The sequence below is a fragment of the Leucoraja erinacea genome, chromosome 31, assembly GCF_028641065.1.
Source record: "Leucoraja erinacea ecotype New England chromosome 31, Leri_hhj_1, whole genome shotgun sequence".
Taxonomy (NCBI): domain Eukaryota; kingdom Metazoa; phylum Chordata; class Chondrichthyes; order Rajiformes; family Rajidae; genus Leucoraja; species Leucoraja erinaceus.
The window spans coordinates 10,890,324-10,916,624 of record NC_073407.1 but is presented as its reverse complement, the minus strand read 5'-3'; positions in this window follow the sequence as shown (position 1 = coordinate 10,916,624).

Below are 26,301 nucleotides of genomic sequence, written 5' to 3'. Positions count from 1 at the left end.
ATTCATCTTTTCCCTTTTTCCGCTTTAGTTTTTGTTTGGACTATTTCAGATTTCATTGCAATCTTGAACCATTCTGCTGTGTTGTACCCATCGTAGTATTTAGTGTTGGGTATTTACCATGCCTGCATGTGTACTCTTTACTCTGGGATCTTCATGCGGACAAGGAATTTCATTGCTCTCTTCCAAACTCGTTGTAATCTGAGTTAGGAATTTTGTCCAGGTGGGTTCTAATTCTGGAAAGCAAGACTTGTACAATCCAGCTGTTACCCCCCTATAGGTCTTCTCTCAATCATCAGCTGAGCAGCAGAGGATGTCACCGCAGTGCCATTCAGACAGACGTATCCAGTGAGTAAGTGTTGCGTACTGGTCCGCCTCACCTGAACTTTTTAGTTTCAGGTTTAGAGATACAGCGTGGAAACAGGCCCTTCGGCCCAGCGAGTCCACGCTGTCCGGCTAGGGACAATCACCCTAGGGACCACTAGGGACCATTTACAGAAGCCAATTAAACTACAAACCAGAATGTCTTTGGAGTGTGGGAGGTAACCGGAGCACCAGGAGAAAACCCACGTGGTCACGGGGAGAAAGTACAAATCCTGTAGAGACAGCAAATATAGACATAAAATGCTGGAGTAACTCAGCGGGACAGGCAGCATCTCTGGAGAGAAGGAATTGGTGATGTTTCGAGTCGAGACCCTTCTTCAGAGTTACTCCAGCATTTTGTGTTGATCTACTGTGGCCCTTGTGGCTAAGGGGATCAGGGGGTATGGAGAGAAGGCAGGTACGGGATACTGAGTTGGATGATCAGCCATGATCATATTGAATGGCGGTGCAGGCTCGAAGGGCCGAATGGCCTACTCCTGCACCTAATTTCTATGTTTCTATGTTTACTGTGTAAACCAGCACCTGCAGTTCCTTCCTACACATTCTGTAGTGTAGTCAGGACCCACCTCCACTGAACCCATATCAAATTGTTCAATCTATGGCTCCTCCCATCTCCTACCTCTCAATCCAACAACTTCACATCCTGGGGCTCCCTCTACAGCTTCTGTTGGTACGTTAAACAAGTTTCAAACTACAAGGATGGATCCTCGGATAGAGGGAAAAAAGTGAAGATCGGTTCCGGCGATCATTGATGGACGTTAAGCATGAAAAGTATTGGTGGCGCGAGGTGAGAGGGAGATAATGGGATTTACACCACCTTCTTTCCATATATATTTGTCTTTCCGCTGACTGGTTAGCACACAATAAAAGCCTCTCACTGTACCTCGGTACACATGACAATAAACTAAACTGAAAATAACTCTTTATTTGTAGCAAGATAAGTCTGAAGTTAGATCTATTAAATCAAGTTCCACCACAGAATTGTTACAGCGACCACTTCTGGGACAGAGAATGCCCAAGGCAAACATTTAGTCTGGGATCTATATTCGAGAACTTTGTGGTCTTCTCTGTAAAGGTCTTCCGGTTTACTCAACACTGGTGTGCGGAGTGAGGTGTGGTAGTGGATTAACACTTAAAAGGTCATTGTTGGGGGAAACAAGAACGGCTGAATTCATATCGCCAGGTTGAGTTACTACTGTAATTTGAAGAATATCTCAATCATGATATGGTTGACGTTTACAAATATCTTGTCAGGAGGGCTCCATATCGTCTGTTTAATGCTGTTAATTCAGACTATTTCCAGCATCTTAAACCTCTGAGGTCTACTGACAATTCCAAACTGCTACCTGGTTAGAACATTGTGTACGATTAAGGTTTCAGTGTTAAACGATCATATCATCTCTTTCTTGACATTTATGATGATCATTGATATCATAGCCGTATAGTTTCCATCAGAATGCTCTAAGCGTTTGCATGTGAACATCTTGCAAACAAACTGTTCTTGGTGTCAACGTCAACTCCATTCATTGCAGTGATTGTCCATTATCCACCCCTTTAGGGTGCCTGTTGCTCAATGAATCCTTCTACCATTTCACAGTGGTATTATTCTCTTTGCTCTTCTTATGTACGGCCTGATTGTACTCATGTAGAGTATGATTGGACCGGTTAGCATGCAAAGTTTTTCACTGTATCTGGTTACCCGGGACAATAACGCTGTAAACTAACAGCAGGACGGCACGGTTAGCTTGCCAAGTGCCAAAATGCCACGTGTTTATCCTGAAGAGATGTGACCTGAAGAGGCGGCACAGTGGCGCAGCGGTAGAGTTGCTGCCTTACAGCGCCAAAGATCCGGGTTCCATCCTGACTACGGGTGCTGTCTGTACAGAGTTTGTACGTTCTGTGTGGGTTTTCTCCGAGATCTCCGGTTTCCCCCAACACTCCAAAGGAGTACAGGTTTGTAGGCTAATTGGCCTGGTGTTAATTGTTAATTGTCCCTATTATGTGTAGGATAGTGCAAGTATGCGGGGATCGATGATCGGCGTGGACTGAAGGGCCTGTTTCCATGCTGTATCTCTAAACTAAACTAAACTAAGCCAATACAAAGAGGATCTATATATTGTAAAATCACGTTTGGGCAGAATTCCCCAGCACTCGCTCTGCAGGCAGGCAATCCAACCCTTGCATAGCTGAGAACTGCAAATCCAACCCAAATATTCCAATGTTTGTGACTGTGACCCCTTACAAAATACTTTCATTGTTTTCTGCAGGCAGCAACATCTGGCAGCAACTGGCCAGGATTCACTCACATCATTGCTGTTGATTAGGCAATAAAACGCAAGACCTGGAAGAAAAGATCGATTGAACCTAATTCCATTTCCGGATTCGGAGAACAAGCCCGTGTGCCCCAAATTTGTGGATAATTCCAGAGTAAAACAGTACAGATCTGCTTAAAGTGCTGCAGGGGCTGAACATACTTGGCAGCTCAAGCAGCAGTGGAGAGAGAACAGAGGACAGGTTTTGGGTCGATGACCTTTCATTGGGTCTCTGAGATTACACGATTAATCTGATCACCACCCTTTCTCCCCTGATTGAGTTCAGTATGTTGTGGGTCAATAGGTAAACACTTTGGTGTGACTGTTAAGTCATTCCTAAATGGGCGACACAGTGTCGCAGCAGTAGAGTTGCTGAGAGCAAGATTCGATCCTGACGACGGGTGCTGTCAGTACGGAGTTTGTACATTCTCCCTGCATCCGCAGAGGGTTTTCTCTGGCTGCTCTGGTTTCCTCCCCCAATCCCAAAGACGCCCATCTGGTTTCAAGAGCTGGTTATTTGACGGAGCTCCACAAAGCACTGTTGACACTGGCATCTATCTCTGCTGGGCTCCAATGTACAGAGACCAATTGACGGACAAACCCACGTGTCTTTTCGGATGTGGGAGGAAACCGGAGAGCCCGGAGAAAACCCACGCAAACAGGATCAAGGATCAAGCCTGGGTCTCAGACGTTGCGATGCAGCAGCTCTACCTGCTGCGCCACTGTGCCACATACAGACATACAGAACCATACGTGGAGCAATTCCTTTAGCTGGTAGCATCATACAGGTCCAAGAAGACCACAAGTTAGTGAGGCAGGAGTGTGGAATAAATGGCCAGAGCACAGGAACAGGCCCTCCTGCCTACCTTGTACATGTTGACAATGTTGCCATACTTGCCATACTGGACAAGTCACATTTGCCTACATTCTAGATATGGGCTTCCCTCTAAGTGAAAAGATCACCTCTGATGTCCCTCTTAAATCTCTGCCCTCTCACCAAAGAGGGCGGCATCTATCTCTGCTGGGCTCCAGATCCCATTTGCTGGGTTCCAATTCAACAGAACATTAACAGTCTGTTCTGACCACTATGTAGCTCTAGAATTCATGTACAGAAACAATTGGCTTCAGTGGACTAACTGCTGTAATTATGTTGTGTAGTTAACAGCTGGAAATTATATTTCGGCTCAGAAGCAGATTGAGATTTGACACTTTAGAAATTCAGTGTGGAAACAGGCCCTTCAGCCCACCGAGTCCTTGCCGACCAGCGATTACTCTGTACACTGGCATTGTCCAACACACTGGGAACAATTTACAATTTACAGACGGCAATTAACCTCTGCCTGTACGTCTTTGGAGTGCGGGAGAAAATTGGAGCACCCGGAGAAAACCCACGTGGTCACAGGAAAAACATGTAAACTCCATAGACAGCAGCCATAGTCAGGATTGAACCCGAGTCTCTGGCGCTGTAAGGCAGTAGCTCAACTACTGCGCCATTGTGCCACCCGTATATAAATTTCAATCAGTCAAACATCACGGTGGGCTGAAGGGCCTGTTTCCACGCTGTATCTCTAAAGTATAAAAACAGCATCAATATATTTGGGATCCAGAGGGTTATCAACACAATTATGGGTTAGGGCAATCGTAGGTAAATTGGGAACATCTTGCCTCTCTCCCCTTCATAGTGGGAAGTCAATGCTAACTGGGAACCAGTGGCCATGGCAGAACTTTGATTGAGATGTCCAGTGAGGGTTGTACCTGCTCCCAGACCAAGGAGCTCCTCCAGTATCTTTGCTGCAGACTGGGCTGCCCCATCTGGGAAACTGGCTGTGGCCAAGTGGTGGTTTTCTTGCGCTGTAACCCTGACAGCCTTTTGCATGTCTGGACCGCGCTCTCAGTTCATGCTGCCTTGGCGGGAACAGTGTGTTTTCAATTACTGAACTTATTTTCTCCCTAACACTTCAAGATGTGGGACCCGGAGGGAGTTGATGGAAAATTGGTTTCAGATATAGGGTCCAGTGCTGATCACTCTTTTTCCCCCGCAGCTTGGACTTCCAATCCTGGCAACTTGCTCTGCGCATTCATCCCATCTATTCCCCTTGTGATTTGATACACCGCAATAATATCACCCCTCAGCCTCCTGTGCTCCAAGGAATAAAATCCTAGCCTAGAGTGCGGAACTTGTGCAGAATTTGGACAGGTCGATGCGGTAGAGTTGCTGCCTTATGCCTCTGTCCCACCCAAGGTTTCCGTGCAGTTCCCAGAGGTTTTTGTCAGTCTCCCTACCTGCTTCCACTACCTACAACCTCCGGCAACCACCTGCAACCTCCGGGAACCTCACGGAAACCTTGGGTGGGTCGCAAAGTCTCCAGAGTTTTCCGTTCAGGTTTCCTAAGTGGGACAGGGGCATTACAGCGCCAGAGATCTGGGTTGGATCCTGACTACGAGTGCTGTCTGTATGGAGTTTGTACGTTCTCTCCGTGACCGTGGGTTTACTCCGGGTGCTCCGGTTTCCTCCCACACTCCAAAGACGTACAGGTTTGTAGGTTAATTGGCTTTGGTAAAAATTCCAAATTGTCCCCAGTTTGTATTTCCGTGCTAAATCTCTAAACGAAACTAAACTAAACTTACACCCCTTCCTCGGGGATCGAATTTCAATAATCATTTAATTGAGTGAAAGTCTGTACGATGCAGAATACGCTGTGGGAATTTGTGCGGTTGGTAAGTTTTATTAATAATTCAAAAACATTTCTGTTGGGTACTCAGTATAGAAGTTGAGACAGCTGTACAAAACATTGGTGAAACCACACTTGGAGTATTGTGTTCAGTTTTGGTCACCCTACTATAGTAAAGATGCCAATGACCTGGAAAGAGTTCAGAGAAGTCTTACAAGGATGTTGCCAGGACTCGAGGGCCTGAGCTATCGGGAGAGGTTGAATAGGCTAGGACTTTATTCCTTGGAGTGCATAAGGCTGAGGGATAATCTTGTAGAGGTGTATAAAATCATGAGGGGAATAGATAGGGTGAATGCAGTCTATTTCCCAGGGTAGGGAGATCATGAACCAGATAACATAGGTTTAAGGTGAGATTTAGTCAGAACTTGAAGGGCAACCTTTTCACTCAGAGGATGGTGGGTATATGGAATGAACTGCCAGAGGAGGTAGTTGAGCTAGGTTCTATAACAATGTTTAAAGGAGACTTGGACAAGTACATGGATAGGAATGGTTTAAAGGGATATTGGCAAATGTGGACAAATAGGACAAGCTTAGTTGGTCATCTTGGTTGGTGTGGATGAGTTGGGTCGAAGGACCTGTTTCTGTGGGGTATGACTCATGCTCTGATATTTTGGATGGTTCTAACCTGGAGACCCTGACATTTTAGAGAAACTTGCCCACATGCTACCCATCAGTTTCACAGCCAAAGGGCTTGAGAGCAGGTGGTGATAGGCAAACCAGTGCCCATCTTGATCTGAGCTGAGTCAAAGGTTTCAGTAAAATTCAATAAAGTTTACCTGGGCATTTGTGGCACCGCACCTTGTGAGACAAGATGGTCTGCTCACGGTATTTGAGGAAAAACATGGCTGCATGAAAAAAGTGACCACGATGCTGTCAAACATCTGCCCACATCTGTTCCCTCAGTGCTGCCACCGTTGCATTGTCGACAAACTGATGAACCGATGACAGTGTTCTCTCTCCTGCCACATTTTGCAGCAGTTTCAGTTACAGCAACCGAGATCAGGATTGAACCCGGGTCTCTGGCGCTGTGAGGCAGAAGCTCTGCCAGCTGTGCCCCTGTGCCATCTAGCTGGTTGGGATCCCATCTCACACTCTAGTTGGGCACAGCTGATCCCATGAATGTCGGACCCAGTGGGGAACTGGTGCAGTCACCATCACAGTTTCCCTGGATATCTCCCTCCCTTTGAGGAGCATTCCCACTCCCCTGTTGGAGGAAACACTGGCCGATGCCAAGGGCAGGCTGCCCGTAGCCCACGGCATTCCCTCGCTACCATCTTCTCTTATGCCAGAACAAAGGCAGGCGGGTGAACACCAGGGATGAGGGAATTCCAGGAATGCTGCATCATTTTGATTGTTTAATTGAATGGATAGAACCAGCATGGAGACATTCCATGCCGACCATCGATCACTCGTTCACACTAATTCAGAGATACAACACGGTAACAGGCCCTTTGACCCACCGCGTCCGCGCCGACCAACGCTCACGCCGTACACTCGCACTATCCTCAACACGTGGGTCAATTTTACTGACACCAATTAATCTACAAACTTGCACGTCTTTGGAGTATGGGAAGAAACCAGAGCACTCAGAGAAAACCCATGCGGTCACAGGGAGAACGTACAAACTCCGTACAGACAGCACCCGTAGACAGGATTGAACCCAGGTCTCTGGGGCTGTAAGGCAGCAACTCTATCGCTGCGCCAGCGTGCCGCACTAATTTTCTAACCGTTCTATGTTATCTCACTTTCTCACTCATTCACTACACACTAGAGGCAATTTACAGCGGCCAATTAACCTACAAACCCACACGTTCTTGCGATCTAGCCAGGCAAAATAGTCAGTATTCCCGATTTCCATCACCGTGGCAACTGGCACATTCCCACCAATTGTTCCCGAGAAGCAACTTCATTCTGAGAACATTAATTCTGTGGATGCGATCCAAGCCACAGAGCAGAGTCCAGCGCCAACTCTTGTTGGCTGCCCTCCCTGCTCAGCGCCACTGCCAACTCTCTGCACCCTGTGCAGGGGGACCCTGGTTAGTCAACCGTGGACCCATCTCACACTTCCCCCGGTCCTCCAGCCTGTCTCCCTCTGCTCAAGTCAAGTCAAGTCAAGTTTATTTGTCACATACACATACGAGATGTGCAGTGAAATGCTCGCGGACGTTTGTGCAAAAAGACAAACAACCTATAAACACAATCATAACACACATATACCTTTACATAATAAATAATGGAAGGAAATACGTTCAGTAGAGTTAGTCCCTGGTGAGATAGGCATTTACAGTCCGAATGGCCTCTGGGAAGAAACTCCTTCTCAACCTCTCTGTTCTCACCGCATGGCAACGGAGGCGTTTGCCTGACCGTAGCAGCTGGAACAGTCCGTTGCAGGGGTGGAAGGGGTCTCCCATGATATTGTTGGCTCTGGAGTTGCACCTCCTGATGTATAGTTCCTGCAGGGGGGCAAGTGAAGTTCTCTGCAGAGCCTTCTTGTCCTTAACAGAGCAATTTCCAAACCAGATGGTAATGTTCCCGGACAAGATGCTTTCCACCGCCGCTGCGTAGAAGCACTGGAGGATCCTCGGAGACACTGAATTTCCTCAATTGCCTGAGGTGGTAAAGGCGCTGCCTTGCCTTACTCACGAGTGCTGAGGCGTGCGATGCCCATGTCATATCCTCGGAGATGTGGACTCCCAGATATTTAAAACAGTTCACCCTATCCACAGGATCCCCATTTATCCTCATTGGAGTGTATGTCCTCGGATGATGTGCCCTCCTAAAGTCCATGATCAGCTCCTTCATTTTTTTGATGTTCAAGAGGAGGCTGTTATCCTGGCACCAGAGTGCTAGATCAGCCACCTCCTCCCGGTAGGCCTTCTCATCGTTGTCTGAGATCAGGCCCACCACCACAGTGTCATCAGCAAACTTAATTATTGAGTTGGAGCTGAACCTAGCCACCAACCTCAGCTCAGCATTCCAGGACATTCCAGGCTGGAGGAGCGCACGGAATCGACGGGAGATTGTCGGAGCTGATGGTCGCACAATGTTTGCATTCGACTCCCTGCACAGAGGAGGGGAGATACCTCATGCTGCCTCAGCAGGGCCAGCAGCATAATCAAGGACGAGTTGCACCCTGGCCATTTCCTCCTTTCCCCTCTCCTATCGGGAAAAAAGTACAGATATGTGAAAACGCACACCTCCTTGAGGCAGAGTCGTAGGTTTCACGAGCCGTAGAGTTATACAGCACAGAAACAGGCCCATTGGTCCAACTCCATGGCAACTTGTAGCCAACGCCATCTTAATAAAGTGGGCCATACCTTAGTTTAGTTTAGTTTGTTATTGCCACCTGTACTGAGGTGGAGTGAAAAGCTATTTGCCTGTGTGCTAAAGACTTTCACCGGGAGTTGCCATGCGATGGCAGCCTCGCCAACAGTCTGTCTCGCCATTTTTCTTCTTTTGTTGTTTTAGCCTGTTGTTGATTGTATGATTTAGTGTATCCATAGTTTTGTATTATGTGGGGGGTGGTTGGGGGAAACTTTTTTTTAATCTCTTACCTCGACGGAGATGCGACTTTTCCGTATCGTATCTCCACCCGCGCTGCGGCCTAACATCGTGGAGCTGGCGGCCTCTTGCCAGGGATCGACCTCGGGAGCTCCAACCGTGTGAGCCTGCGGACTTAATATCATGGAGCCAGCGGTCCCTTTGTCAGGGAACGATGTCGGGAGCTCCAAGCCACATAGAAACATAGAAACATAGAAATTAGGTGCAGGAGTAGGCCATTCGGCCCTTCGAGCCTGCACCGCCATTCAATATGATCATGGCTGATCATCCAACTCAGTATCCCGTACCTGCCTTCTCTCCATACCCCCTGATCCCCTTAGCCACAAGGGCCACATCTAACTCCCTCTTAAATATAGCCAATGAACTGGCCTCAACTACCCTCTGTGGCAGAGAGTTCCAGAGATTCACCACTCTCTGTGTGAAAAAAAGTTCTTCTCATCTCGGTTTTCAAGGATTTCCCCCTTATCCTTAAGCTGTGACCCCTTGTCCTGGAAGGAGCTTAGATCGCCCCGACACAGCAGCACCGATCGTCGGCTGCGGGATCTTCGATCGCCATGACTGCAGTTGGTTCGACTGCACTGTCCGCGGGAGAATAAGGAGGAAAGAAGATAAGACTTTATTGCCTTCCATCACAGTGAGGAATATGGGGGAGTCGCCGTGATGGACGTTTATAGTAACTTTAATATAGTTGTGTGTCTTGGTGCTTTTTTGGTATGACTATGGCAAATCAAATTCCTTGTATGTTTTTACATACTTGGCTAATAAATTAATTACAATACAATATAATATATCTGATTACATTCAATTTGTCCACAGTGTACAGATACAGGATAAAAGGTATAACTTTTAGTGCAAGATAAAGTACAGTAAAGTCCAATTAAAGATAGTTTGACGGTCTCCGATGAGGTAGATGAGAGCTCAGGTCCGCTCTCCGGTTGGTGAGTGGATGGTTCAGTTGCCTAATAACAGCTGAGAAGAGACTGTCCCTGAATCTGGAGGTGTGCGCTTTCACACGTCTGTACCTCTTGCCTGATGGGAGAGGGGAGAAGAGGGAGTGATCGGGGTGAGACCGGTCCTTGATTACACTGGTAGCCTTGCCGAGGAAGCGTGAAGTCTAGATGAAGTCTAGATGGAGTCAATGGACGTTTACCTGGAATTTAAATAAGAATTGACGAGGCTGTGGGTGCCAGACTGGCACGGTGTGAAGTGAACTACAAGCCAACCTCACCCCTGGCTGGGTTCCCGACTGAACAAATTCTGAGATTAGTGTTGCTAAAAACCACGCACTGGGTCACCAAGGAATACACTCATTTCCTGGCCCAAAATATGCTCAGTAATAAGAAAGACTGATAAACAAATTCTGATGTCGAACCAGCATCTGGATTTTTCAGGCTGCAACCAGTTTCCCTGAAGCTGGCTCGCTCTCGGGAGAGATTCCTTTCAACGAACAGCCCCGAGTTCTGGCCGTGTGTTTCGAGCAAGTGCTGATCTGATGGTTTTAGAGATCAGCATGGAAACGCCGAGCCCATGCTGACCATTGATTGCCCACTCACACTAGTTATCCCACTTTCTGTGTTATCCCACTTTCTCACCCACTCCCTACCCGCTAGGGGAAATTTGCAGAGGCTAATTAACCTATACGTCTTTGGGACGCTGGAGGAAACCAGAGCACCCCGAGAAACCCCAGGCGGTCATAGGGGGAATGTGCAAACTCCACACGGAAAGCACCCGAGGTCAGGATCGAATCCGATTCTCTGATGCCGTGAGGCAGCGGCTCGACCACAGCTGCGCCACTGTGCCGCCCTCCACCCTAGGGCATCAACTAACAACCGTAGTTACACATAACACAGTTCTGTGCCACCAGTGCATGCTTAATGTAACACGAGTGCCACACAGTGTTGACTGACGACACATACTCATTTACTCAGCACCCTGCAACGTGAAGGAAGGAAACAGATCAAAAAGGGAAACAGAGGGGAACGCTCTCCCTCCGCACGTGAGCGGCACAGTGGCGCAGTTTGTTGAGCTGCTGCCTCATAGCAACAAAGACCTTGGCTCAATCCTGTGTGCTGTCTGTGTGAAGTTTGCCCATTCTCCCTGTGACAGCGTGGGTTTCTTCCAGCTATTCCAGTTTCCTCGCACATCCCAAAGACATGTGGGTTTATAGCTTGATTGGCCTCTGTAAATTGCTTCTCGTATGTAGGGAGTGGATGAGAAAGTGGGATAACATAGAACTCGTGTGAAAGGGTGATTGATGGTCAGTGTGGACTCGGTGCGCAAATGGGCCTCTCTACATGCTGTACCTTTCAATCAAATCAGATTCAGGAATGGGGCCATGATGAACAGGAGCTAGAATGGAGATGAGGAGAACATTTTGAGCCAGAGGGTGGTGAATCCGTGGAATTCATTGCCACAGGTGGTGGTGGAGAGGGAACATTGAGAACTCGTGTGAAAGGGTGATTGATGGTCAGTGTGGACTCGGTGGGCCAATGGGCCTCTCTACATGCTGTACCTTTCAATCAAATGGGCTTCAGAGTCCAAATCATTGTGTGTTTTACAGCGGAGATTGATAGGCTCTTCATTAGTAAGGGTGTCAAGGTTATGGGGAGAAGGCAGAATAATGGGGTTGAGAGGGAAAGATAGGTCAGCCATGATTGAATGGCATAGACACACGATGGGCCGAATGGCATCATTCAGCCCCTGTGTGCCATGATTTTTAATGATCAACTTCTTCCCGGCTGTTATCCTTCCATAAACTAGAGTGTGGTGCTGATCTTCCAACCTACTAGCTCATTGCAGATCTTATACTTTTTAACTGTGACTGTACAACTATAATGCTGTAACACTATATTCTGTCCGCTGGTATTTTTGTCTTTGCACTGCCTGTTATGGCTTGAATGCACTCAAGCATAGAATGATGTGACTGGGGAGGGGAGCAGGCCAAGTTTTACACTCAGTGCACGTGACAATAATAACCCCACACCAGAAATGGGCTGGGGCAGCCAAAAACAACCCGGACTGTCCTGAGAGGGATGGTTGCTGGCAAACACACACTCTCTATTATTAATAATTAAACAGAGCGTTTATTGCCAAATCTTCTCTGGACCACTTTCAACAATTCACATCCTTCCACACAAAGGGGGAGGAATGCTGCCCGCAGTTCTCCCCTCCATGGTCTCACCGCTGTGCCACACAACTGAATCATAACCTTCCTGGTTTTTGCATTAACTCCGCTCACAAGAAACAATAACATTCTGCCGGCTTCCCTAGTTACTTGCTGCACCTGCACGGCTGCCCTTTGTGAATAGTTCGCTCGGATATCTGTGGTTTCTCCGGGCACTGGAATTATGGAAAATCAAGAGCATTGCATCGACCATTGCTGCAGCCGCTTCCGTGAAGAGCCTGAGATGAAACCCAGCAGGATCTGGGGGGACATCAATCATACCTCCGACCACTTGCTCATCCCCTCTGTCCTGGTGACGGAGATTTTCCTGAAAGCCTCCCGACTCCCGATTCACAGCTACTTTTGCGAATGATACTTGCCCCATCTGTTAAAAGCCTGTTGAAAAATAACTTACTAATTACTTTACTTTAGCGATACAGCACTTTAGGGAAACGGGCCCTTCAGCCCAAAGAGCCTGTGTCGACCAGCGATCACACTAACACTATCTTACACACTAGGGACAATTTACAATTTTTTACCAAAGTCAATTAACCTACAAGCCTGTATGTCTTTGAAGTGTGTGAGAAAACCCTCGAGGTCACAGGGAGAATGTACAAACTCCGTACAGACAGTACCTGTAGTCAGGATCAACCTGGGTCCCTGGCGCTGTAAGGCACCAACTCTACAGCTGAGTCACTGGGCCGCCCCATATCATTTCTTATCCATTCTCCACCATTAATTCTCAGGTTCATGGGGGCAGATGTGAGCAGTCCATGAACAGTCCACAAACTCACTTGTCTTGCCCCCGGGGTGAAGCCTAAATCTGCTGTGATCTGCTCGAGAAGCGGGAAATGGCCACGCTTAACAGGCTATTGCACTTTATCTGTGTATTTATGTGCATATATATATATATATTCTATGGTATATGATCACACTGATCTGATCTGTATTTATGCCTAAAATATTCTGTCGTGCTGCAGCAAGCAAGAATTTCATTGTCCTATCTGGGACTGATGACAATAAACTCTCTTGACTTGACTTGACTTGGTGGACGTAAGCAGAAGGGGCGGCTGCTGGAGGCGACAGGGACGGCATGTTTCCGGTGGTCGAGGGCGGTGGTGCTGGCGGAGGCGGCCGAGGGGGACCCGCCTGCACCAGCTGGGTGACGGAGCAGATTCGGCAAGAAGCAGCGGTGGCATGAGCCGACGGCAGCGGCTGGGCCAGGCCAACCCCTACTTCATCCATTCAGTGCCATCTGGACACCGACTGGACTGCAAAGTGAGAAAATAAGAAATTGCATATAACCTTGGGCCAAGATCGAACTATTCAGGGATTTGGAAGTTGCTAGATGGTGCCAGAATATGGTGATTCTCTGTGTGGATCTATCATACTCAGGTATAGCATAATTGGTCTGGATAACATGCAGAACAAGCTTTTTGCTCTATCTCTGTATAGGTGGCAATAAATATACAAACTTACTGTAACTATTCCACTTTGGTAATGGTTTGTCAAAAGAGAGTTAGATAGAGCTCTTAGTAGGCCCCCTTCGGTCATGACTGACCATGGGTGATGCATCCTAGTTTGCATGTGATGTGGGGTCGGATGCAAGTCTGGGTGATGTCATATGGAGGACAGGCTGTTGCCCATGCAGCAGGTCCCCCGCTCTCCATGTCGCTGACCGATCCAAAGGAACAGCAGGTCCGTTTGGCACCAGCGCCGTCGCAGGAGCTGCCAGAGCGAGGTTATAGACAACGACAAACTGCTTTAGGGGTACCGACTCCAGATTTTCTTGACGTTTACTCCAGGAGCCTTTTCCATGACTGGATATGGAGGTTTTAAATCAGAGTTTTCCCTCTCCTAGATGGACTGTCTTCCCAGGCTGACGAGCCCCATCTGCCCAAGACTCATGGGGGTGGGAGCGTTTACCTTCCCGAGCAAGTCTATAGCACCTGCCCACTGCTCTTAGGGCTAGCGGAATCAAGGGATAGGGGGAGAAGGTGGGAATGGGGTACAGATTATGAATGGTCTGCCATGATCACATTGAATGGCGGTGCTGGCTCGAAGGGCCGAATAGCCTACTCCTGCACCTATTGTCTATGTATCTATGCAGACAATAGACAATAGGTGCAGGAGTAGGCCATTTGGCCCTTCGACCCAGCACCGCCATTCAATGTGATCGTGGCTGATCATCCCCAATCAGTACCCCGTTCCTGCCTTCTCCCCATATCCCCTGACTCCACTATTTTTAAGAGCTATATCTAGCTCTCTCTTGAAAGCATCCAGAGAACCTGCCTCCACCGCCCTCTGAAGCAGAGAATTCCACAGACTCCCAACTCTCTGTGAGAAAAAGTGTTTCCTCGTCTCCGTTCCTAATGGCTTACTGCTTATTCTTAAACTGTGGCCCCTGGTTCTGGACTCCCCCAACATCGGGAACATGTTTCCTGCCTCTAGCGTGTCCAAGCCCTTAACAATCTTATATGTTTCAATGAGATCCTCTCTCATCCTTCTAAACTCCAGAGTGTACAAGCCCAGCTGCTCCATTCTTTCAGCATATGACAGTCCTGCCATCCCGGGAATTAACCTTGTAAACCTACGCTGCACTCCCTCAATAGCAAGAATGTCTTTCCTCAAATTAGGGGACCAAAACTGCACACAATATTCCAGGTGTGGTCTCACTAGGGCTCTGTACAACTGCAGAAGGACCTCTTTGCTCCCATATTCGATTCCTCGTGTTATAAAGGCCAACATGCCATTCGCTTTCTTCACTGCCTGCTGTACCTGCATGCTTACTTTCATAGACTGATGTACAAGGACCCCCAGATCCCGTTGTACTTCCCTTTTCCCAACAACGCCATTTAGATGTATCTATGTAAATACCCATAAAAAAAACAGGGACTGAGATCCAGGGGCTAAAAGGCAGGGGTTGGAAAAACAAAGCATTTCACTGTACCTTGGGACATGACAATAATAGACCTAAGCCTAAGTTTTGTATTTCTGGCTCGTCAGATGTAGGTTCTGTTTGTGAGATGATCGGTTTTCTGGTGCGATAAATGGAATGAATGGCCAGGAGGGCTATCAGTTCAGGCCCGTTGCCCCAGGACCAGTTGTTGCCCAAGGCTCATTGCCCAGGATCTCATTCCTCGTTGCAGTTCGTCAGAGGGATATCAGAGTTTAGCTGGTTCCCAGTCCTTCGAGGACATCTAGTGGATTTGCCAAGAATTGCCTGGCTCCCTTGAATTCTCCCGGCTACTAACATTGCCTCCATCCTTTAACCAAGTCTTCAATTAAGACACAAGGTGTTGAAGTAACTCAGCGGGTCAGGCAGCATCTCTGGAGAACATAGATAGGTACGTTTCGTGGCGGGACCTTTCTTCTGGCTGGTGACGACAGGGAAAAAGCTGGAAGAGAGGTTGGGGCCTAGTCTGAAGAAGGGTCACAACCCGAAACATCACCTATCCATGTTTTCCAAGGATGCTGTTCTGACCCGCTGTTACTCCAGCACTTTGTGTCATTTTTTTAATAAACCAGTTTTGTTTTTTTTCAATTAACCCTTCCACAGCCAGGGAAGAACATTTTGTTAATTACCTCGGACGGCCAATAAGAATGAGTTCTGGGATGGGGACTCGGGTAATTTGTGGGGCAAAAAATCCTCTTCAGTGTAATGACTAAAAAGTTATGATCAGATCTGAAGATGGGTCCCGACCCAAAACATCACTTATCCCTGTTCTCCGGTGATGTTGCCTGACCCATTCAGATTCTTTGTGTCTTTTTTTGTAAACCAGTGTCTGCTGTAAAGTATAAAGACAGGCTGAGCGAAGATGTTCTGCGAAACGATCGCCCAGTCTGCGTTTGGTCTCGCCGATGTACGAGTCCACATCTTGAACCACGGATACAGTGGATGAGGTTGAAGGAGGTGCAAGTGAAACTTTGCCTAACCTGAAAGGTTTGTCAGGGTCCCTGGAAAGAGTCGAGGGAGGAGGTATAGCAACAGGTGTTGCATCTTCTGTGGTTGCAGGGGAAGGTACCTGGGGAGGGTGTGGTTTGGGTGGGAAGGGATGAGTTAACCAGGGAGTTGCGGAGGGAACGGTCTCTGCGGAAGGCAGAAAGGGGTGGAGATGGGAAAATGTGGCTAGTGGTGGGATCCCGTTGGAGGTGGCGGAAATTTCGGAGGATTATGTGTTGTATGCGACAGCTGATGGGGTGGAAGGTAAGGACTAGGGAGACTCTGTCTCTGTTGTGACTAGGGGAAGGGGAAGCAAGGGCGGAGCTGCAGGGTACCGAGGAAACACAAGTGAGGGCCTCATCTATGATGGGAGAGGGGAACCCCCGTTCCCTAAAGAATGAGGGCATCTCGGATGTTCTAGTATGGAATACCTCATCTTGGGCGCAGATGTGGCGTAGACAAAGGAATTGGGAGTAAAGGATAAAGTCTTTGCAGGAAGCAGGGTGGGAAGAAGTGTGCTGGAGGTACACCGATGCAATCATTAATGTCATGGAGATAGAGTTCGGGGATAGGGCCAGTGTACGCATAGACAGCCAGAAGTGATGAAATCAGCAATGGTGTTTGAGATTGACGCCTGGTGCTCGTCTGTGGGATCATGGACAAGGATAAGTAGGAGGAGGTGTCTGAGAGTTGTCCCTGGCCTCAGCCCGGTGTGGTCCAGACTACCACAGCACCTCCCTTGTCGGGGGGTTTGATTATAATGTCAGGGCTGCTGCAGAGTGAGCGGAGGGCTTTACGTTCAGAGGGGGTGAGGTTGGAGTAGGTAAGGGGAGTGGAAAAGTTGAGATGGTGATGCCACGCCGGCAGTTAGAAATAAAGAGGTCTCAAGAGGGTAGAAGGCCAATTGTGGGGAGCCCAAGAGGGGGGCCGGTGGAGACGGGAGAATGGGTCATCACTGGGTGATGAGGACCCCTTCCCATAGAAAAAGGCGCAGAGGCGACGAAAGAAAAGCTCTACGTCGTGGCAGAGCCAGAACTCATTGAGGTGGAGGGGAACAAAGGTGAGGCCTCTGTTGAGGACAGACCGTTGCTTATCAGAAAGGGGGATGGCAGGGGGGATGGTGAAGGCACGACAAGGGTGAGGGTTGGGGTCAGAGGATGGCACGACCTATCACAATTTCAACTTTCTAACACCAAGTTAAGAGTTTCATTTATGAGCGCGCTGTTGGGGAAAAATGGATCTTGATGCAAAATTATCACATCTGTGGCTTAAAGCAAATCAGCAAAATGTTCTTGGAAATAAGACCCTTTGTTTCCATGCTGGAGTTATTCCCATTCTCTCCACCTTACTGCTCAGAAACAGGCTTGACAAGAATACCATTTTTTAAATTTTCAATCAATGTTTATTATTAGGCATTTACGTTGATTCCTATGAACTTGAAATTTAAGTGTTCCATAAAGTTGTGGCTATGGAATAGATAATTTATCAAAGGCAGAGTGTCCACACAGCATTCCATTATCACCCAGCAGAATATAAAATGTAGTTCAGATAATAAAGCGAGTCAGGTCGGCTTTAAATCATTCCGTTCATTCGTCAGTTGTGCTACATATACAGGAAAATAAATTGAAAAATGTTAATTTCCTGGGGCTGCCTGATGTTTGATTATTCATAAATTGCCATCATTACAGTTCCTCATTGATCAGAGAGGACGAGGCGAGATTGACATCAATTTACCGATTTATACACTGCTCATCCACGCCATAGAAATGGAGTGGGTTCCTGGCTCAGTCTGAAGAAGGGTCCCGACCCAAAGCGTCATCTGTCCATTTCCCTCCACAGATGCTACCTAGCCCGCTGAGTCCCTCCAGCGCTTTGTGTACTTACAGTAACTTGCCCATTTAACAATGCCCAGGATCGTTCCATTAAAACTCTTTGTTAGATTGAGTGGAGGAATAATGATAGGCCTAGATAAAGTGGATGTGATGTTTCCACGAGTGGAAGAGTCCAGGACAAGAGGGCACAGCCTCAGAATAAATGGGCGTACCTTTAGAATGGAGATGAGGAGGCATTTCTTCAGCCAGAGGATGACGAATTTGTGGAATTCATTGCCACAGACAGCTGTGGAGGCCAAGTCATTGGGTATTTTTAAAGCAGAGATTGATAGGTTCAGGTTGATAGGATTGAGGTTAGTGTTGTGCTGTGTTTAAGACCCTTTTGGTTGTTGGGAAGAAGTTATTCTTCAACCTTGTAGAATACAATCAGGTTCGATATGATTTGCCCGGATAGCTCGTAAAGCACACTTTTTTCACAGTATCTTGGAACGCATAACAATAATAAACCAATACCAATAGATTTGCATGGCTTTTTGTGTTTGGAGATAGAATCTAACTGCGACTGGAGGAGCCAAAGGGCTCCACAGTTGGACGAGTGTGGGTGTTGTGCCATGCTTGGTAATGCACTACTGTCAGCTCAGAGGACAGCAACAAGCAGGAAGACCAACCATTCGGTACAACAACGCTAGCAGCATTATTTAATCTTCCCAATCGGCTGCGTCATTGAAGTGGTCATTGCTGAGATTTTGAGACAAGTTAGCCTCTTCAAGAAATTGCTAGAAAGTTGACATAAAAAGTGCATCATAAATAATTTGTCGAGTGATAAGAGACCGTAGTTGCTGGAATCTTGAGCAAAATACAAAGTGCTGGTGGAACTCAGCGGACCCATGGACAGACAACATTTCTGTTCATGACTCTTCTTCAGAAATGAATAATAATTTCACAAATCAAATAATTTAATAATCTAATAATTAATTTTATCACACATTTATTACCTTTCCATGCATCAATAAATGTACTGTCCTGGGAAAAATTAATATGAAAAATCTCCAACAGAGTTAAAACTGAATATGATTACACGACAGATTTAAAAGTGCCGATTATAGATTTTTTTTGCAATATTCACAGCCAGAGCAGAAAAGTCCCTAGTACTTTGAACAAATTAAGGCCCAGAGTTTGTGGTTATAGTTGAATCTGAAGCCATCAACGTCCACAGTGGACGAACAAGAATTTGGACAAAACAGGAAGTTTAAAAAATAAATTCTGTAAACTACGGTCAGTGATGGAGGTAACCCCAGATAATGCTTGTTGCAGACTTCAAGAGTGGTCAAGGAAAGAGCGTTCACGTCACGAACTTGTTTCCACCAATCTTTCCACCACCTTGCACAAGAAGCGACAAGACAGACACCATTGTATGCAGATGCCGAGAAGTGTGTTCAGCTCTGACTGAACAACTTCAAATCTTGTGTGTGGACTCGATAAGAAGAGACTCCAGAAATGAAACTATCACCAAAATGGCTGTGAACCTGGTCTCACTGAAGCGCTCATTGCTTGCTACATTATTGAGTCATGGAGATGTGCAGCATGGCCTTCGGCCCATCTTGTCCATGCCGACCCTCAGGGTCATCTCATTCATTTTGGCCAATATCCCTATAAAACTCTTCCCATCCCAACATCTGTCCAAATGTCCTTTAAACATCAAAGCTTCTGCACCTTTCTCTGGCAGCTCATTCCAGGTATCCACCGAGAGAAAAAGTTGCCATTGAGGTCCCACTTAAATCTCTCCCCTCTCACCTGTGGTCTTTGGCCTCTAGTTTTAGAATCCTCCATCCTGGGGAAAAGACTGTGAACATTCACTTTATTCATGTCCTTCATGATCTTGTATACGTCAGTGAGGTCACCTCCCAGCCTCCAACATTCTTATGCAGATGACAATAAACAAGACTTGACTACCCTCCAACTCTGGGGTGTAACAGGTACACTTCCTTTCATTCAGAGACCATTAATGTTGATGACAACTGAAAATAGGTGAAAATGCAGGATATACGAATGGTTTTATCGGGAAAGGTGTACATTAATGCCATGTAAAATGTCCAGACTTGCAGAGCACACAGTGCTGGGAAATGTGGTGATCGGAGAGGAGGATAGTTTCGGGCTGCATAGATAAACCAGCTGAACATCATTCAGCCTCCTTCACTCATACACCTCTCAAGAACCATGTCATTGTTATGCTGAAAACCATGTGATGGAGTTTCCACAGGCCACAGAGTTGATGCCACCAACATTTGAGTGAAACCTGACTTCATTCTTCCAAATCAGAATATAAGAATACAAGAGTAGGCCATTCTGTCTCTCACTCCTACAGTCCTACAATCGCAGATCAATGGTGCTTTATTTGCCACAAGTGCAACTGAACAGTGAATTTTTTTTTTGCAAGTTTACACATGCAGGCACCGCCATGTTTCGGCGCCATTTCCAAATTCCAAAATCCCGGTCCACCCGTGCTCTCGGTCTACTGGAGCGGCTCCCAATCCAGGTAAGCCTCAGGCACCTGCATGGCCTCCCTCCATTGCCTTCGACCTGCTCGGCCCGCGAACTGACATCCCTCTCATCGCCCTGCCATCCTTGTGTCCTGGGGATGCCTCATGTAGCCGACCTTGAAGGACCTTGACCAGTTCACCCTCCTACTGGCCCTTGCTCCCCTTTCGACATCTCTAGCAGCTCCCTCATCGGTTCGCTGGTCTTCAGAGAACAAGCAACAGGCCTTCAGGTCCTCTGGGCGGCTGTCCGGGCCTGCAGCATCTTGGGAAGACCAACTTTGACCTCAAAGCCACTTTCCTGCGTCAATCCCTTATAAGTCTCCCTATTTCTCCAGAAATCAATGGTTCTCTAGACAATGATGAAATTGGCTTAGCCTTCACAGCCGTCTGTGGCAATGAATTCCACAGATTCATCACCCTCTGAGTTCAGGTTGTAATCAGATCAGCCGTGATCTTACAAGACGATGGACAGATTTGAAAGGCTGAACGGCCTGAAAGGTGCTTGTTAGCCCAAACAAATGGAGAGTAGAACACTGGTCTTGGAGAAGAGCAAACAGAGATGTGGAAGATAGTTAATGCCTGCTCAATTATAGATGCGAGGAAGCAGTAGATAGAGGAGGCCACATACTGCAGAGATGTTCGCAGCTTTCATTTTTTAAGCATCCTCTGTTCTCCAAACTGCCATAAGGCCTTTTCTTAATTTAAGCTATTTTTTGCTGAGTCAAACACTGAAAACATGAATTTTTTGCTCACTGAAGGAAAGATGAGAGCTCTTTTTTTCTGACCACAGTTAAAAGCAGCACAAATATACTGATCCTTTCAAAGCAACCAGCCTTGTGGTTTGAAATTCTTGCAGGTCAAAGCATATTATTTTCCAATATTTGAAATTCTAATTCAGTCTGATAGGAATCTGCAGCTGCTACAGACCTGGCGAAGGGATAGAATTTCAAATATTTTTTCTCTAATTTCCTGTCAACACATCATCTTTGCAGAAATTGTGGGCACATCAGAAATTAGCTTCACATCCCATTTAGCAACAGCTTTATCAAATAGAATTGATATTTATTTCCCTGAATTTCAACAAATTACAAGTGAAAATCTCAAAGGGTAGATTATGTTTTGCGATTTTTATAGTGCCAGATTTCAAGTAGGATATCCCAATACTTGCTGCCATGTGAAGATTCTGGAGCATACTTTAATTTGTGGAGAGGATCCAGGAGAAGGGGACATTTACAAGGATGTTGTCAGGTCTAGACGGTCTGAGCTATAGGGAGCGGTTGAATAGGCAGGGGGATGAGGGGTGAACTTATAGAGGTATATAAATTCATGAGAGGAAGAGATTGGGTAGATGCACAGTCTCTTGTAGATGAATCGAGGACCAGAGGCCATAGGTTTAAGGTGAAGGGGAAAAGATTAAAGAGGAGTCTGAGGGGTAACTTTTTCACACAAAGGGTGGTGGGTGTATGGAACAAGCTGGCAGAGGAGGTAGTTGAGGCTCGGACTATCCCAACGTTTCAGAAGCAGTTAGACAACTACATGGATAGGACAGGTTTGGAGGGATATAGACCAAACGCAAGCAGGTGGGACTAGTATAGCTGGGACATTTTGGCCGGTGTGGGCAAGTTGGGCTGAAGGGCCTGTTTTCACACTGTATCACTCTATGACCCTATTACCGAACGTGAAATTCAGTCTCAGTTGAAGAAAGTGAAGGTGAGGGAAAGGATGGGTGGATGCTGGAGGATGCAGACTTGGGACATGGAAGAGTATAGCACACAAATGGGCTCTTCAGTCCACAATATCTGTGCCAAACATGATACCAATATCAGCTCTTATCTCCCGACACATGTTCCCTGCATATCCATGTGAATATCCAAAAGTCTCTTAAATGCCCCCACCACCTTATGCAGCATGTTCCAGGCACTCACCAACTTCTACGTAAAAAGGTTGCCCTGCACATCTCCTTTAAACCTTGTCCCTCCCACCTTAAAGCTATGCCCTCTGTTATTTGAAACAAATGGAGAAAGAAAAGGACACAAAGTGTTGGATTAACTCAGGCAGCATTTCTGGAAAACATAAAAATAAGCATGGCCCGAAACGTCCCTCTCCTTGTTCTCCAGAGTTGCTGCCTGACCTGCTGAGTTACTCCACTATTTTTTGTCCTTTTGTGCATTAATCAGCATCTACAGAGAGAGAAAAGCAATTGACACGCAGATTTGACAAGAGGAGGGAGGAAATGAATTGAAAATGTGATGACCAAATATTTTCAATTGTATTGATTATGGAAGGTTGATGAGAATGATATTTACTGAGGCAAGAGTTGCAGATTGCTGCGTCTTAGAAAAAACATGTCTGGAAGAGGTGAGAACGATAACAACGAATAGGACTTTGGCAAACTGTATTGCCACGTGAATCAAACTGATTTATAATGGTTCTTTGGAACAGAAAGCTCAGTTTTCGATCATATTCTCTTGGGATCACAGTGATAATCACATCTGAAGCTGCTGCTGGAATTGTTGGAAGGAGCTGGTCAAAATTGTCTATTTAAAAGTCATTGAATCAAACTAATGGCTGCAACCTAAATACTTTAACATGAATTTGGCGGAAATCCGTGTTGGATACAAACGCTATCGGATTTCCTCCTGCTGTTTTAGAGTTGAACCAAGCCGATAGACTTTGAGTAAAAATCTAAGTGCTGGAGGAACATAAGATCAGGCAGCATCTATGGAGGGAATAGAGACTTCGGGTTGGAACCAATCTGTGGTACATTAAGTCGAAGGGTACCTCCGGCAGGGGGGTTAAATACCAGTCCCAGAGAGATGGACAGAAGATTAAATCGAAGAAGACCTCCGTTACAGGAGCGAAACAAGTCCCAGAGATGAAGACAAAAGATTGGCTAAGATTCTCGGAGAGGTTTTAGCCAGAAGAAAGTGGTTCCAGGAGGAACTAAAAATAAAGATCTCGGCCAGATGAGGCCTTGAGGTCTATCAACAGCATCGAGACTCATCTGAAGACATCTAAGGATTTGTGAGTACAAATCGATTATTACTCTTTGAATTGAAATCACAGCTTTATTTTAAAAGACTTCTGTAACAGCCACCAGAAGGTGTTTTCTCCAGCTTGTCTGGGGAAAGCAGACCGACCTTGGATTGTTTTGAATCACTTGTGATAAACGCATTCCATTTGAATTAGCATCATCTTTTTGCACCTAGAGTTAGAGTGATGTTCTCTACATTATCATTATGTTATGGTTTTGAAAGAAATGTTGACAAAACAAAGCCAGAACTACTAGCAGAGACTTCTGTTCGATTAACTTAAAGGCTTGGCAATCTGCTACAACCTCTTTAAAATCATGGAATTAGAAGAGGAAAAAAGAGCTATGCCAGGTGAACCATGTGGTGGTGAAGAAGGACCCAGACAACTTAAAGAAACCCAAAGCACAACAAGGTTCATACAGTGCTGTACCACCCGGAGTTCAGAATGGAAAAGCAGGCGTGACCGAGAAGAAACTAGCCGCAGGAGTGAGTAAAATGGAAATCAGTGACTTGTCAGACAACAGCTCAGACAGTAGTGATGAAGAGGCAACCCTAAAACCTGCCACAACAATTGCACAGACAAAAGCTGACCCCACGCTGGCCAAGGCGGCTGCTGCCACTCATAAGCCAGATGTACCGAATGTACTGGCCGAATGTACCGAAGAATCTTCAAGCGATGAAGAGCCTCAGTTGAAGAACCCCATAGCCCAACTACGAATGGCAAAGGCCAAGCCTTCATTACTGCCTGCAAAGTCTGCGGCCAAAAAAACAGACAGCAGCAGCAGAGGCTGCAGAAGCAGCTCAGATAGTTCAGGATATAAATCTGGTTATTCAGCCAGTTCGGTTTCGAGGGCTTCTGCTCGAATGGGAGCTAAAGCTGAGCTAGCTGTGCTCTCAATAGAAGCGGATGCCATTAAGAAAAAACATGAGATCGAGCGAGATCAAGAAGCCATGAGATGACAGCAAGAAGAGATGACACGACAAGAAGATGAGATGAGGCGACGTAAGCAACAACTGGAATTAGACACAAAGATGGCGGTGGCCAAAGCAAAGAAAGAGATACTGGAAAGTGACGGGTCAAGGTGCAGCTCTGGATCGATGAGCTCTGGACCAAGAAGAAAAACTGCTCTAAGTGAATCAGCAGTTGGATCAATTCCACAATCGATGTTCACCGGATTTCTAGGTTTACCCATTGGAACAGAGGAAGATGGGTAAAACTTCATCTCAGCAAATGAGTGCTAGATCAAAACCAAATAGTATTGGAGCGTCTGTGGATGCTCGAGACAAACCAATAGCGGACCACGCTTTGTCGAGGCCTGGTGCACAGGCTCGAGCAAGCCAGTTTGAATCACAAAGGCCTGTTTATCAATAGGTGGAGTCAAGTCAGAGGAATCAGGATGGATTATTGGCACTGTTGAATAGGCAAACTGAATTCAACGAGATCTTAGCTCGACAAAATAACTCTCTCATTCTACCACCAGTAGAAATTCCTACGTATGGTGGAGATCCTTTGCAGTATGAAACTTTCGTAAGGGCACTAGAGGAGGTATTAGAAACGAATGTTAAGAATGAGAAGGAGCGCTTACGATTTCTGGTGAAGTACACAAGTGGAAGTGTGAAAGTACTTGTAGAAAGTTCTCAGAAGGAGCCAGGCAGCCGTGGCTGGAAAAAGGCGAGAAGATTATTTGAAGAACGTTTTGGTGATGAACAGAGGATTGCTAACGTTTACATGGAGAAGGCCCATGCTTGGAAAGAAATCAAGCCGGAAGATGGGGAGCATTGAGTGATTATCCAATATTTCTGAGAGATTGTTGCAGCTCGATGAGAAATCTCGGCAACATGGAAGAAATGAATCTTGTGAGTAATACTAGAATCATCTTGAGCAAGTTGCCCAGAAGACTGAGAGAAAAGTGGAGAGATGAAGCAGGCAAAATTAGAGATGAGAGGAACCAAGTAGCCAGGCTACCAGACCTGGTGGAATTCTTGGACAGGGAAGTACGGTACATGTTAGAACCACACTATGGGAATATTGAAGATTACAAACCGATGGCAACTAACAAAGGTTCTACCTTTACTAAAACTGAAGAAAGATCTGAACCTAAGAGAAGTAGTTTTGCTATCACGACCATACCCTGTGGAAAAGACAGATGAAAGAAAAAGAAAGGTGTCTACTAGCAAGCATATAGTATTTTGTTTGTTATGTGATGAAGTTGGTCACACCATAAGATGGTGTCGAAGATTCAAGATGAAAGAATATGAAGACAAGATGGATTTCTTGAAAGAGAAGGGAATCTGTTTTGGATGTTTGAAAAAGGGACATATGGTGAGAGACTGTAAGTCCTATAATTTGTTATGAGTGCAAGCAATATCATCCTGAAGCACTTCACACTGAAGAAGAGCTACCAGAGCATTGGGAAGAAGAAGAAGAAGAACTGGAACAAATGGATGATGAATTACCAGAGCAAATAGAAGCGGATGAACCGGAGCAAACAGAACAGGGTGAGAAGCCAACTACTAGAAATGCTATCACCTCGCCTCAAGTAACTGCTCATATTGGGGCCGGGGGTTGAAGCTTGTAATTTTTCTATCTTACCAGTGCAAGTAAGGAACAGCAAGACGAATACAGTGTTGCAAACATATACTTTTTTTGGATCACGGAAGTTTGACTACCTTTTGTACAGAAAGTCTGACGAGAAGGTTGAATATCACTGGAGAAGAGACTAAGATTCGATTACGTACCATGAATAAAGATAAAGAGAGCAGGAGTCATTACATTACGAGTATGGAGATATCCAGTTTGGATGA